The 16,609-nt window shown below is 38.9% G+C and overlaps 1 protein-coding gene across 3 annotated transcripts in view; it reads right to left on the minus strand.

The window, feature by feature from the left end:
- The window catches only part of CTNNA3 (catenin alpha 3), a 1,813,915-nt gene that overhangs the window by 1,723,980 nt on the left and 73,326 nt on the right, over positions 1–16,609 (minus strand). The window lies entirely within an intron of this gene.

Below are 16,609 nucleotides of genomic sequence, written 5' to 3' on the forward strand. Positions count from 1 at the left end.
AGTTGACCTTTGAGCAACTCAAGGGTTAGGGGCACCAACCCACCATGCAGTTGAAAATCTGAGCATAACTTTCGACTCTTCAAAAACAGAACTACGAATAGCCTACTGGTGGCCAGAAGCCTGTTAACAATAGTCGATTAACACAGATTTTGTATCTCTATGTACTATATAACTGTATTCTTACAATAATATGAGCTAGAGATAGTGTTATTAAGAAAATCACAAGGAAAATATAAATAAATAAATCAATAAGTATAAATGGATCATCATAAAGGTCTTCATCCTCATCATATTCATATTCCTGAGGAAAAGGAAGAAGAGGAGGGTTGGTCTTGCTGCCTCGGGGGTGTAAGAGGCAGAAGAGATGGAGGAGGTAGAAGGGAAGGCAGGAGAGGCAGGCACACTTGGTGTAACTTTTATTGAAAAAAATTCCGAATAAAATTAAACTTGCATAGTTCAAACCAGTGTTGTTCAAAGATCAACTGTATTTCACAGTAACATGACTCATTTCCAGTGCTGTCAGTACACCTACAAAAGTCAAGTCATGGCACCAAGAACAGCAGCAGGAGCCACCATGGAGTTCCCAACTAAAAATAGGAAGTGAGAGCCTTAGCGTTTGAATTTCAAAATATAGACATTAAAATGCCCTCTCTTCAACTACCCCGGTCATCAAATCATTTCTGTGTTAAATATTTACTGAACATCTGTTTTTTACATTGTTCTGGATGATGGAAAAGAAATGCATTTCATGCTTTCATGGAGTTTACATTCTTAATGTTGGCAGCATACAATAAACATATAAACAATAAAAAATGTAAGGTTCAGTAAATGTTAGGAGGAAAAATAAAGTTGGGGGAGAGAACAGAGTGAGAAAGTGGGGATCGGGGTGGTCAGGAAAGGCCTCTTGATAGGGGACTTTGAGTGAGACCTGTTTGAGAGGCCAAACAAGTTAGGGGAAAGTGTAGGAGACAAATCTGAGAGTTTACAAAGGGCAAGAAAGTAGGACATATTAAGGATTTGGCCTTTGTCCCCTGAGGCAACCGCTGTTTTATATGATTCAGAATGTTTCTCCCTCTCCTAATATTAGTTATCTCTATTCTCAGCCTAAGTAGACTAATACTGACTTAATTATAATTATTTTTGGCTGCTTTAATGTAGATTGCTGGCTAAAAAGTGGTATAAATTTTATCTTATAAAATTATTTGATATTTTGGAGATAAATAATTTTCTGCTCTCATTTTTTACTGTTTTATCAAAGTTCTGTATTTTTTATATGAAGTTTCTGTAATTAAAACAATACACACATACACAGGCTTCTAGAGCATTCTTCCAGTAGTAAAACTTGAACAAACTCCTCACCACAAGTATATGAAGTGAGAAATGTGTCAATTAGCTTGATTTAATCATTTTACAATGCATACATATATCAAAACATCACACTGTACAAAATAAATATCTATAAATTTTATTTGACAATTTTAAGTTAATAAAGCTTGGGGAAAAAAAGAAAGAAATGAATCTTAAATACAAGAACAAACTCGTAATAAGAACATTATTTGAAGACAAAAATTAAGCTTCTGTATTTGGAAACAAAAACATCATACTGAATTACATTATTTAAAAACACCCATTTCTGGCTGGGCATGATGGCTCATACCTGTAATCCCAGCACTTTGGGAGGCCAAGGCAGGCGGATCACCTGAGGTCAGGAGTTCAAGACCAGCCTGACCAACATGGAGAAACCCCATCTCTACTAAAAATACAAAATTAGCCGGGCGTGGTGGCGCTTGCCTGTAATCCCAGCTACTCAGGAAGCAGAGGCAGGAGAATTGCTTGAACCCAGGAGGCGGAGGTTGCGGTGAGCCAAGATCATGCCATTGCACTCCAGCCTGGGCAACAAGGGCAAAACTCTATCTCCAAAAAAAAAAAAAAAAAAACCCCACTCTTAATTAAATCTTGGATCACAATTACAACTTTTGGATTAAATTTTTATAAACAAAGCTTTAAAATCACCATCACAGAGGAATGAGAGAAAGGAAAAAAACAACTTGTATCTAATATTTAAAATAGAAGACCTGAAACTCCTGTTGAAAGCTAAGCTGCTGCATGTCATGAAACAGTGGAGGCTCATGGTAATCACGCACCACATCTTTGACAGCAAACTGCATAATGCTTCCTGTGCAGTAGCCCCTAGAGATTTTCCTTGTTGGTTGTTTATGCAGCATTCGATGTTTGTTTACTTGGATATCTGGACCCAGTTTTTATCAACGAACTAAAAAAAACTTAAGAAGCTATGGGGGAAATATGTGGATGAAAATCATTTTTGTCTGCCCTCCTACCCTCCTCCCTTTACCCAATAGATCCTGTTTCATTCTAATTTGCTTTATTTCCAAGTTCATCACCCAGAGTGGAATGTCTTGTGGCAAGCCTTTGTTTCCTCTCTTAGAAAATAAGAATAATCACTATCATCCTACAAGACTGGGGAAGGTCAAATAAGGTATTTTGTAAAATGCATAATATGACACAAATATTTGTTGGCATTTCATGTATATTTTCTAGTTTGTTCCCCACGTAGGTGCGGAAAATTCATTATGGGAAACCTTATCAAAGATATTCTCTCTGGACCTAAGTTTATCTTGCTCTTGGGGCCCCCCATGGTAAATGTGATGAAGGCAGTTAACAAACCACATTCTGTATGCTTTACAAAAGCAGCTAAGTAAGATCATGTGTCTTCATCATGGATTATATAAGAATAATAAGCCTGATTTATTACATGGGTTTTCACAAATTCCAAAAGGCAAATATCTCACTCACTCTTATCAGTCTAATTTATATATTGAGAGTGAAAAGGTATTTGTCCAGATTAAGACAAATTACAAAAACTAGTTTAAAATCTTTGTTTTAAACAAAGAATAAGTATCATTGTCTGAAATGTTCCCTCGGAATATATTTTAAGTGCCACAATTCATGATGCTTCCCACTGCACATTCCTCCTCTATTGTTCAGATCCTCCATGTGCCAAATGTTTTCCATAGAATAGCCTGGGCTTTGAAATTAAAATGAGCATTCCAGAAATGCTTTGTTCCTTATAATAAATGCCAGAGAAGTATGAAATATGAAAAGAACATTGTATAAGAACATTGTGCTTCCATCAAAAAAGGCAATTTCATCTTGCAAGTTATTCACTTTTATAAGTCGTTTGTACCTATGTCTTCTTTTAAAATACTCCAATACAGTTATTTGATATTGATTAAACTAAAGTCAAGTGATGTTTTCAATGATTCTTTTTATTTCAGAAAGTAAATATGGCTTGGCAATCCTGTGGAAAAAAAGAAAGCTGAAACTATTTTTTTAACCCCAACTCACCTAAGAGATGTAACTTACTCCTATCAGTGACTGTGACTCACCATAGCAGATGATTCTCACCAAGGGAGAGGATAGGAGGGTGCTATTAGAAAAGGTCTCCCACCTCTTGAAGGAATACCAGTAAATTAGCTTTCAAGTTAGTTATCCTATAAAATAAATCCTGTGTCCTCATTTTCTTTTTCAGTACTAAATCAGATATATTTCTGTAAGAAAATTTAGTTGGAACAACTTGCAACAAAGATGATTCTAATGTAGGTTCTAAGCCCATGTCTTGCTAACTTTACCTTCTGTCACAGATACAAAATCCTCCCATTCCCCTCTTTCTCAGACTTTAGGGATCCCTCTCATATAGAAAATCTCTAAGAAGATGGCTGAATAGGAACAGCTCCAGTCTACAGCTCCCAGCGTAAGCGATGCAGAAGACGGGTGATTTCTGCATTTTGAACTGAGGTACCAGGTTCATCTCACTAGGGCATGTCGGACAGTGGGTGCAGGACAGTGGGTGCAGCCCAATAAGCGAGAACCAAAGCAGGGCGAGGCACCACCTCACACGGGAAGCGCAAGGGGTCAGGGAATTCCCTTTCCTAGCCAAGGGAAGCTGTGACAGACAGCACCAAGAAAATCGGGTCACTCTCACCCAAATACCATGCTTTTCCAAGTTTTCTTAGCAAATGGCACACCAGGAGATTATATCCCGCACGTGGCTCAGAGAGTCCCACACCCATGGAACCTCACTCATTGCTAGCATAGCAGTCTAAGATCTAATGGCAAGATGGCAGTGAGGCTGGAAGAGGGGCACCCACCATTGCTGAGCTTGAGTAGGTAAACAAAGCAGCTGGGAAGATGGAACTGGGTGGAGTCCACCAGAGCTCAAGGAAGCCTGCCTGCCTCTATAGACTCTACTAATGGGGGAAGGACATAGCCAAACAAAAGGCAGCAGAAACCTCTGCAGATTTAAATATCTCTGACAGACAGCTTTGAAGAAAGTAGTGGTTTTCCCAGCACGGAGTTTGAGATCTGAGAACATTCAGACTGCCTCCTCAAGTGGGTACCTGACACCCGAGTAGCCTAACAGGGAGGCACCCAGCAGTAGGGGTGGACTGACACTTCATACGGCCAGGTACCCCTCTGAGACAAAGTCTCCAGAAGAACAATCAGACAACAACATTTGCAGTTCAGCAACATACGCTGTTTTGCAGACTCCGCTGCTGACACCCAGGCAAACAGGGTCTGGAGTGGACCTCCAGCAAACTCCAACAGAACTGCAGCTGAGGGTCCTAACTGTTAGAAGGACCACCAACAAAGAGAAAGGAGATCCACAGAAAAACCTCACCTGTACGTCACCATCATCAAAGACCAAAGATACATAAAACCACAAAGATGGGAAATAAAGAGAGCAGAAAAGTTGAAAATTCTAAAAATCAGAGCAGCTCTCCCCCTCCAAAGGAAGGCAGCTCCTCGCCAGCAATGGAACAAAGCTGAATGGAGAATGGTTTGATGAGTTGAGAGAAGAAGGCTTCAGATGATCAAACTTCTCCAAGCTAAAGGAGGAAGTTTAAACCCATCTCAAAGAAGCTATAAACCTTGAAAAAAGATTAGATGAATGGCTAACTAGAATAACCAGTGTAGATAAGTCATAAATGACCTGATGGAGCTGAAAACCATGGCACGAGAACTAAGTGATGAATGCACAAGCTTCAGGAACCAATTCCATCAACTGGAAGAAAGGGTATCAGTGATTGAAGATCAAATGAATGAAATGAAGCGAGAAGTTTAGAGAAAAAAGAGTAAAAAGAAATGAACAAAGCCTCCAAGAAATATGGGACTATGTGAAAACACCAAATCTACATCTGATTGGTATACCTGAAAGTGACAGGGAGAATGGAATGAAGTTGGAAAACACTCTTCAGGATATTATGCAGGAGAATTTCCCCAGCCTAGCAAGGCAGGCCAACATATAAATTCAGGAAACACAGACACCACCACAAAGATACTCCTCGGAAAGAGCAACTCCAAGACACATAATTGTCAGATTCACCAAAGTTGAAATGAAGGAAAAAATGTTAAGGATAGCCAGAGAGAAAGGTGGGGTTACCCACAAAGGGAAGCGCATCAGACTAACAGCGGATCTCTTGGCAGAAACTCTACAAGCCAGAAGAGAGTGGGTGCCAATATTCAACAGTCTTAAAGAAAAGAATTAGCAAACCAGAATTTCATATCCAGCCAAACTAAGCCTCATAAGTGAAGGAGAAATAAAATCCTTTACAGACAAGTAAATGCCGAGAGACTTTGTCACCACCAGGCCTGCCCTACAAGAGCTCCTGAAGGAAGCACTAAACATGGAAAGGAACAACTGGTACCAGCCACTGCAAAAACATGCCAAATTGTAAAGACCATCGATGCTAGGAAGAAACAGCATCAAATTAGGAGAAAAATAACCAGCAAACTTCATAATGACAGGATAAAATTCACACATAACAATATTAACCTTAAATGTAAATGGGCTAAATGCTCTAATTAAAAGACACATACTGGCAAATTGGATAAAGAGTCAAGACCCATCAGTCTGCTGTATTCAGGAGACCCATCTCATGTGCAGACACACACATAGGCTCAAAATAAAGGGATGGAGGAAGATCCACCAAGCAAATGGAAAACAAAAAAAGGGGTTGCAATCCTAGTCTCTGATAAAACACACTTTAAACCAACAAAGATCAGAAGAGACAAACAAGGCCATTACACATTGGTAAAGGGATCAATTAAACAAGAAGAGCTAACTATCGTAAATATATATATACCCAACACAGGAGCACCCACATTCATAAAACAAGTCCTTAGAGATCTACAAAGAGACTTAGACTCCCACACAATAATAATGGGAGACTTTAACACCACACTGTCAACATCAGACAGATCAATGAGACACAAAGTAAAAAGGGTATCCAGGGATTGAACTCAGCTCTGCAACAAGTAGACTTAATAGATATCTACAGAACTCTCCACCCCAAATCAACAGAATAATCATTCTTCTCAGCACCACATTACACTTATTCCAAAATTGACCACATAGTTGGAAGTAAAGAGCTCCTCAGCAAATGTAAAAGAAGAGAAATTATAACAAACTGTCTCTCATACGACAGTAAAATCAAACTAGAGCTCAGGATTAAGAAACTCATTCAAAACTGCTCAACTACATGGAAGCTGAACAACCTGCTCCTGAATGACTACTGGGTACATAACAAAATGAAGGCAGAAATAAAAATGTTCCTAGAAACCAATGAGAACAAAGACACAGCATACCAGAATCTCTGGGACACATTTAAAGCAGTGTATAGAGGGAAATTTATAGCACTAAATGCCCACAAGAGAAAGCAGAAAAGATCGAAAATTGACACCTTAACATCACAATTAAAAGAACTAGAGAAGCAAGAGCAAACACATTCAAAAGCTAGCAGAAGGCAAGAAATAACTAACATCAGAACAGAACTGAAGGAGATAGAGACACAAAAATCCCTTCAAAAAATCAATGAATCCAGGAGCTGGCTTTTTGAAAAGATCAACAAAATTGATAGACTGCCAGTAAGACTAATAAAAAAGAAAAGAGAGAAGAATCAAATAGATGCAATGAAAAATAATAAAAGGAAAATCACCAGCAATCCCACAGAAATACAAACTACCATCAGAGAATACTATAAACACCTCTACGCAAATCAACTAGAAAATCTAGAGGAAATGGATAAATTCCCGGACACATACACCCTCCCGACTAAACAAGGAAGAAGCTGAATCCCTGAATAGACCAATAACAGGTTCTGAAATTGAGGCAGCAATTAATAGCCTAACAACAAAAAAAGTCGAGGACAAGACGGATTCACAGCCGAATTCTACTAGAGGTACAAGGAAGAGCTGGTACCATTCCTTTTGAAACCATCTCAATCAATAGAAAAAGAGGGAATCCTCCCTAACTCATTTTATGAGGCCAGCCTCATCCTGATACCAAAGCCTGGCAGAAACACAACAAAAAGAGAGAATTTCAGACCAATATCCCTGACGAACATTGATGCAAAAATCCTCAATAAAATACTGGCAAACCAAATCCAGCAGCACATCAAAAAGTTTACCCACAATGATCAAGTGGGCTTCATCCCTGGGATGCAAGGCTGGTTCAACATACACAAATCAATAAACATAATTCAGCATATAAACGGAACCAAAGACAAAAACTACATGATTATCTCACTAGATATAGAAAACGCCTTTGACAAAATTCAACAGCCCTTCATGCTAAAAACTCTCAATAAACTAGGTGTTGATGGGACATATCTCAAAATAATAATAGCTATTTATGACAAAACCACAGCCAATATCATACTGAATGGACAAAAACTGAAAGGATTTCCTTTGAAAACTGGCACAAGACAGGGATGCCCTCTCTCATCACCCCTATTCAACATAGTGTTGGAAGTTCCAGCCAGGGCAATCAGGCAGGAGAAAGAAATAAAGGGTATTCAGTTAGGAAAACCAGATGTCAAATTGTCCCTGTTTGTAGATGACATGATTGTATATTTAGAAAACCCCGTCATCTCAGCCCAAAATCTCCTTAAGCTGATAAGCAACTTCAGTAAAGTCTCAGAATACAAAATCAATGTGCAAAAATCACAGGCATTACGATACGCCAATAACAGACAAACAGCCAAATCATGAGTGAACTCCCATTCACAATTGCTTCAAAGAGAATAAAATATCTAGGAATACAACTTACAAGGGATGTGAAGGACTTCCTCAAGGAGAACTACAAACCACTGCTCAACGAAATAAAAGAGGACATAAACAAATGGAAGAACATTCCATGCTCATGGATAGGAATAATCAATATCGTGAAAATGGCCATACTGCCCAAGGTAATTTATAGATTCAATGCCATCCACATCAAGCTACCAATGACTTTCTTCACAGAATTGGAAAAAACTACTTTAAAGTTCATATGGAACCAAAAAGGAGCCCGCATTGTCAAGACAATCCTAAGCCAAAAGAACAAAGCTGGAGGCATCACACTACCTGACTTCAAACTACACTACAAGGCTACAGTAACCAAAACAGCATGATACTGGTACCAAAACAGATACAGAGACCAAAGGAACAGAACAGAGGCCTCAGAAATAACACCACACATCTACAACCATCTGATCTTTGACAAACCTGACAAAAACAAGAAATGAGGAAAGGATTTCCTATGTAAAAAATGGTGCTGGGAAAACTGGCTAGCCATATGTAGAAAGCTGAAATTGGATCCCTTCCTTACACCTTATACAAAAATTAATTCAAAATGGATTAAAGACTTAAATGTTAGACCTAAAACCATAAAAACCCTAGGAAAAAACATAGGCAATACCATTCAGGACATAGGAATGGGCAAGTACTTCATGTCTAAAACACCAAAAGCAATGGCAACAAAAGCCAAAATTGACAAATGGGATCTAATTAAACTAAAGAGCTCTGCACAGCAAAAGAAACTACCATCAGAGTGAACAGGCAACCTACAGAACAGGAGAAAATTTTTGCTATCTACTCATCTGACAAAGGGCATTAATATCCACAATCTACAAAGAACTCAAACAAATTTACAAGGAAAAAAACAATCCCATCAAAAAGTGGATGAAGGATATGAACAGACACTTTTCAAAAGAAGACATTTATGCAGCCAACAGACACATGAAAAGATGCTCATCATCACTGGTCATCAGAGAAATGTAAATCAAAACCACAATGAGATACCATCTCACACCAGTTAGAATGGTGATCATTAAAAAGTCAGGAAACAACAGGTGCTGGAGAGGATGTGGAGAAATAGGAACACTTTTACACTGTTGGTGGGACTGTAAACTAGTTCAACTATTGTGGAAGACGGTGTGGAGATTTCTCAAGGATCTAGAACTAGAAATACCATCTGACCCAGCGATCCCATTACTGGGTATAGACCCAAAGGATTATAAATCATGCTGCTATAAAGACACATGCACACATATGTTTATTGTGGTGCTATTCACAATAGCAAAGACTTGGAACCAACCCAAATGTCCATCAATGATAGACTGGATTAAGAAAATGTGGCACATATACACCATGGAATACTATGCAGCCATAAAAAAGGATGAGTTCATGGCCTTTGTAGGGACATGGATGAAGCTGGAAACCATCATTCTGAGCAAACTATCGCAAGGACAGAAAACCAGACACCACGTGTTCTCACTCATAGGTGGTAATTGAACAATGAGAACACTTGGACACAGGAAGGGGAACATGACACATCGGGGCCTGTCATGGGGTGGGGGGAGTGGAGAGGGATAACATTAGGAGATATATCTAATGTAAATGATGAGTTAATGGGGATGGCACACCAACATGGCACATGTATACATATGTAACAAACCTGCATGTTGTGCACATGTACCCTAGAACTTAAAGTATAATAAAAAACAAGAAAAAAAGAAAGAAAGAAAATCTCTAAGCTTGCAGCATTACAGAGTTTGGGTTTGCTTACTTTCTTTAGTCTGTAAATCTGTGCTAGGCTATGAAGACACACCTTCATCATAGATACAGGAAGGAACTTCCATGGAACTGGTGCTAAATTAACGGTTTCAAGTAATTTATAAAGAAGAAATTCCCACTCTATCAATTCTGCAAGTTTAACATTCCACAAAACGAAACATATTTTAAATGGTGTGTAAAAATATTTATGTAATAAAATTAAGAGTACAAAAAAAGGTTTTTATAGATTTTCCTAATTTAGGTGTGCTTCTCTAAATGCTCTAAAGATGCAGCAAATTAAATTGATAAGCTTAATGAGCCAAGCCATCAACTATCATTATATAAAGCCACACTAGCACACAATAGGAACACAGTAGAATACGTTGTGACTTACTTTCATTTATTGTAACAGTGCAACAATTACTTTAGCATCTCAGATTCTAACTTTGTGAAATGTCTTTTGTAATGCCAATTTGGGTAACACAATTATATTCTGTAACCTTGTTCTTTCCCAACATAGTTCTGATTTTTTAAAATGCTGCTCTCATTGTAGTATAAAAAGGCCATGTTAACAGCCATCTCTTTTCTTGTTTATTAGCTAAAACACTTTGAATTTCAACCTTCCTCCAATAGCTCACAGGAGCCTTCAGGGCTACTTTTGCTCCCTTGAGTTAATTTTAATGTATGAAATAAAGTATAAGTCATTTAAGCTATGTTAATTAGCTAAAACTTCAACAGGGTTCTGAAAGAAATTAGAAGGGTAGAAAAATAAAACTACCTATAGATAAGTAAAAACTGTGATCTTTCAAAGTAAAAGGTACAAATCAGTCTCGGGGAGGAGACGGCATGTCCCTTCTTGAAGTCATTGATAATTTCAACTATTTTTTTACTTCTACCAAAAACAACCCTTACTGAATTAACAAAAGTGCAGAGGAAGATTAAATGGTTGAGATCCCAAAAAATGTATGCCTCTAGATAACATTCAACACCCCAAACCAACTTCAATCTTCTTTTAGTTCCCTTCAAGCCAATAAACACTCTATTTTGTTCAAAATAATACCCTAGGCATTCAGAAAATAAATATGAATAAGCTCCAATATGGCGATAAGAGAAATACACAACTAGTTGCAACATAAAAGGCAGAATGATAACTGTTTACACTTACATAAGTACAAAGAAAGTGCTGCCAAAATTGCAAACATTCACAAGGATTAAGTAGGACTTCCAAGAAGAGCCTTTACGAACAGATAATTTTCTACCACAAGAGACAGAAGGGAGGTATGTAAGCCAGGGAAAGAAAATTGTGTGCAAAGGGGCAGAGACAAAAATTTGTTTTGTCTGAAAGTAGCAGATAGTCAAACTTAAAAAACTGTGGGGTAAAAAGAAGAAATAGGGTGAGAAGGCCAAGAAATAGGTTGCATCTTAAATAAAAATTATAAAAGTCAATGAAAGAGTTAATATTTAATGTAATAGGTGACAGAAAATGAAAACACAGCACACCCAAAGTAGAGAAGCCTTTGCCCATCAACCTGCCTCTCCACCATCTGTATTTTTTACCTCAGTGAATAACACCTCTAAACTGAAGCAGAAACCAAGAGGTCATCTGGGCTACTCTCTCTCTCATCTTCCTCTCCAAGTCCTTGTCATCCATGACACAGAAACGGGGCATCATTCTCTGCCCCATTCACCAATCTATCATTATGAAAAGGTGCGTGCAATGATTCTGCCCTCGTTAAGTCTTTCATGAAGCTTCTCCTGAGAGATCTCACTGCCTCCACACCAGCCCTACATTCCCACTAGAGCTGTCTCTTGAAAATGCAAATCTGTCATACTTGCATTATCTGTAGGCTACCTGCTGCCTACAAGCAAAGTCCAAACTCTTTAGTGCAGCTTTTGAGGCAATTTTGATCTCACTCCTAACTAAATGTTCATTCTCATCTTCTATTTGTGGAGTTTGATGATAAACTACTTGTTAGGCTCAGAACAGGAAATGTTCAGCAACCTCAGCCTGGGGTGACTCCCACCCCTCACAGCTCCTTGTTCATAGCTCTTGCCTCACTCATTATACTGTTCTGTAATTAGCTGTTAACATATTGCCTCCTCTGCTCTACCACGAACTCAATAAGGACAGGAGCCATGCTTGACTCATCCTAATAACCCAGAGCCAGCGTACTGTGAAAAATAAAGTGGTTGATTTCATGAAAAAAAAAAGGAATGAAACCATACATTTTAGAAGCCTTTAAATCAAGAGTCACAATGTTCAGTGATTCATACAAGATTACCAAAAGAATGGGTTGCTACAGCAAAATTAAAGTTTAGTGATAGCACATGGCAGCTTTCATTAAAAGGAAGTCCTTAATGTGGGATTTTCTGCCGTATCTCCTGCCTAGTTTAGTTGGGGTCTGATCAGTTCAATGTGATCTAGAATCAAGTATATTATATAAGTATATTATATTCCGTCTTTTTTTGCTCCCCCCCCCCCCAACAAAAAAGACAGGTTACATAATTCATTTTCAAACTACAAATAAAAAGGGCTGGCACATCCTTCTTAATACCAATTTTTTCATTTTTTTCAATCCTTTTGTTAGTTTTCTAGGGCTGCTGTAACAAAATACCACAGACTGGGTGGCTTAAGCCAGGCGTCCCCAACCTTTTTGGTACCAGAGACCCATTTTATGGAAGACAATTTTTCCACAAACCGGCGTGGGGTAGGTGGTTTTGCGTCCAGAGTTGGTTCCTTCTGGTGAGTTTGTGATCTCACTGACTTCAACAACAGAGCCACTGACCTTCGCAGTGAGTATTACAGCTCTTAAAGATGGCACGGCAGGGACCCAAACAGTGAGTGGTAGCAAGATTTATTGTGAAGAGTGAAAGAACACTTCCACAGCATAGGAGGGGACCCAACCCAGTTGCCACTGCTGGTTGGGGTGGCCAGCTTTTATTCCCTTATTTGTCCCCACCCATGTCCTGCTGATTGGTCCATTTTACAGAGCATTGATTGGTCCATTTTATAGAGTGCTGATTGGTCCATTTTACAGAGCGCTGATTGGTGCATTTTAAAAACCTCTAGCTAGCTACAGAGAACTGATAGGTGTGTTTTCACAGAGCACTGATTAGTGCATTTTAAACCTCTAGCTAGCTACAGAGTGCTGATTGGTGTGTTTTTCCACAGCACTGATTGGTGCATTTTACAAACCTCTACCTAGCTACAGAGCACTGATTGATGCATTTTACAATCCCCTCATAAGACAAGAAAGTTCTCCAAGTCCCCACTCAACCCAAGAAGCCCAGCTGGCTTCGCCTCTCAGTTTCAGGATGATTCAAGTGCATTACCTTTATTGTGTATTTTATATTATTATTACATTGTAAGATATATATGAAATAACTATACAACTCACCATAACGTACAATCAGTGGAAGGCTTGAGCTTGTTTTACTGCAACTAGACAATCCCATCTGGGAGTGATGGCAGATCATCAGGCATTAGATTCTCATAAGGAGTGGGCAACCTACATCACAATAGGGTTCGCTCTCCCATAAGAATCTAATGCTGCTGCTGATCTGACAGGAGGAAAGCTCAGGCAGTAATGCAAGCAATGGGGGGTGGGGGAGTGTCTGTAAATACAGATGAAGGTTCTTTTGCTCACCCATCCACTGCTCATCTCCTGCTGTGCGACCCAGTTCCTAACAGGCCATGGACATGCACCAGTTGGGGTACTCAACTGGTACTGGCACTGGAGGCCTGGGGGTTGGGACCCCTGGGTTAAACAACAGAAATTTATTTTCTTACAGTTCTGGAGGTTAGAAGTCCAAGACCAAGTTGTCACCATGTTTAGTTTCTCCTGAGGCCTCGCTCCTTGGCTATCAGGTGGCTGTCCTCGCTCTGTGTACTCACATGTATGCACACAACCATAGTGTCTTTCCCTGTACATCCTAATCTCCTCTTCTGATAAGGACACCAGTCATATTGGATTAGGGCCCACCCAAATGACCTCATTTTAATTTAATTACCTCTATATCCAAAGGCCCTATCTCCAAATGCAGTCACATTCTGAGAAACTGGGGTTAGGGCTTCAATATGTGAATCTGGGGGTTGGGAATGACACAATTCAACCCATAACAATCTTTACCACAAGTGATACAAAAAGTGTAAAACAACCACAACCTTTTTAAAAATATAATTTAGGGTTTTGTTTGTTAGATAAACAACCACAGATAACATAAGTCATTACTCTGAGCTCTTGAGGGACAGTAACAAAGCACATGTAGATCCCTCTCCAATTCCACCAGCCCTCTGTGCCACGCAGATGGCATAACAAAGCAGAGATTAACATGTCAAACACATAAGCAGTTGTAGCTAAATATCCTAATCCAAGAAATACACTTACTCCTAGATAAATATGAAGCTAAACACAACTAGGAAAAGACCACATGCTGAGAATAATACCAAATTAGTTTCTTCTAGTTTTTACTTAACTGCTTACCATCCAAAAACAAACAAGTTTGGACTTTACCATTCATTTATTCAACAAATATTGATCGTGCCCCTACACTGTGCCAGGAGAACATGGCAATGAGCCTCATTCTAAGGAGGGGGGGGGACAGAGAACAAACAAATACATAAATAATTGTGTAAATGCAATAGCAGGTATTCTTTTTCTTTTCTTTTTTTTGAGACAGAGTCTCACTCCATCACCCAGGCTAGAGTGCAGTGGGCAGTGGTGCTATCTTGGGTCACTGCAACCTCTGTCTCCTGGATTCAAGTGATTCTCATGCCTCAGCCTCCCAAGTAGTTGGCATTACAGGTGCCTGCCCACCACGTCTGGCTAATTTTTGTGTTTTTAGTAGAGATGGAGTTTCACCCATGTTGGCCGGGCTGGTATCAAACTCCTGACCTCAAGTAATCCACCTGCCTCGGCCTCTCAAAATGCTCAGATTACAGGCATGAGCCACTGTGCCTGGCCAATAGTTAAGTATTGACAGATGCTATGAGGAAAGTGAAGAAGGGTAAGAAAATAAAGAGTGAAGGAGAAGGGCTAGTTTACACTGCATATTAGGGAAAGCATCTCTGATTAAGTACGAAGGACCCAAGGAATAGAAGAATAAGACATTTAAATATCTGGAGTAAAACATCCCAAACAGAAGAAACAAGTGCAAAAGTTCCAAAACAAGAGCTTGACTGTTGTATTCCAGGAGCAGTAGGAAGGCTGATATTGAGGCACCAAATTGTGCAGGCCTTGTAGATCACCACTAACACTCTCAATTCTATTCTTACGACTGGAAGTTACTGAAGTGCTTGAAACAGGATCTGACCCAAAATTTTAAAGTATCATTCTAAATGCTGTATGCAAAACAGACTAGAGAGTGGGCAAGGATGGGACGAGGAATAGAAAAAGGGAAAGCAGTTAGGAGTCCATTGCTGTAGCCCAAGTGAAGACCACACTGGCTTCTTTGAGGAAGCAGTGACAGAGTTAAGAAGTGACAGAATTTTGGTATATTCTGAAATGTCAACGAGGTTTGCTGACAGATTGGATATTGGTTATTAAAGCAATATGGCATCAAGGATGACTCTCAGGCATATGGCCTGAGCAACTGAGTAAATGGAGGTAATATTTACTAGTTGAGGAAAGTAAAGAGACATGAGTAGGAAGGGAAATCAAGAGTTGATGGATTATCATGGCACCAGCCATGTTAAATTTGCCTTTTAGAGTTGCTAAAGTGGAGACTAGTACACAATTCTGTAATTGAAAGAGGTAAAAGTTGGAGACATGTTTCGTATAAGTTACCTTTTCAATTTAATTGTTCACTTATCAGTAGTTTTGCTGATCTTACCAAAATTGCAAAGATGTTTGGGGGAAAATTTTTTTTAATCAGAGATTGAATGAGATCTCTTGAAAACAATGTGTAACTGGAGAAGAAGTCAGGACTGAGCTTTGAGAAACCCCAACAATTAGGTGTAGTATTTCTCAGGAAACCCAACCGTTAACAAATTAATTCTAGGATATGTAGATTTTGTCATTTCAAACATTACTATTATTTAGAGAAAATCCCTGTTTTTTGAAATTAAATTTAATAGTTGTTTTTTAACTTTTATTTTAAGTTCAGGGGTACATGTGCAGGTTTGTTAAATAGGTAAACTCATGTGATGAAGTTGTTGTACAGATTATTTCATCACTCAGGTATGAAGCCTAGCACTCAACAGTTATTTTTCCTGATTCTCTCCCTCCACCCTCTCGTAAGCCCCAGTGTCTGTTGTTTCCCTCTATGTGTCCAGGTGTTCTCATCATACAACTTCTACCTATAAGTGAGCACATGTGGTATTTGCTTTTCTGTTCTTGCACTAGTTTGTTAAAAATAATGGCCTCCAGTTCCTTCCATGTTCCTGCAAAGGACATGATCTCATTCTTTATTTTTTTTTTTTTTTTTTTTTTTAATGACAGCATAGTATTCCATGGTGTATATATCCCACATTTTCTTTATCCTGTATACCACTGATGTACATTTAGGTTGATTCCATGACTTTGCTATTGTGAATTGTGCTGCAATAAACATGCATGTGCATATGTCTTTATGGTAGAATGATCTATATTACTCTGGGTATATATCCAGTAATGGGATTACTGGGTCAAATGGTAGTTGTATTTAGGTCTTTGAGTAACTGCCACACTGTTTTCCACAATGGCTGAACTAACTTACATTCCCACCAACAGCGTAT

This window comes from Piliocolobus tephrosceles, chromosome 9, assembly GCF_002776525.5.
Source record: "Piliocolobus tephrosceles isolate RC106 chromosome 9, ASM277652v3, whole genome shotgun sequence".
NCBI classification, from domain to species: Eukaryota; Metazoa; Chordata; class Mammalia; order Primates; family Cercopithecidae; genus Piliocolobus; species Piliocolobus tephrosceles.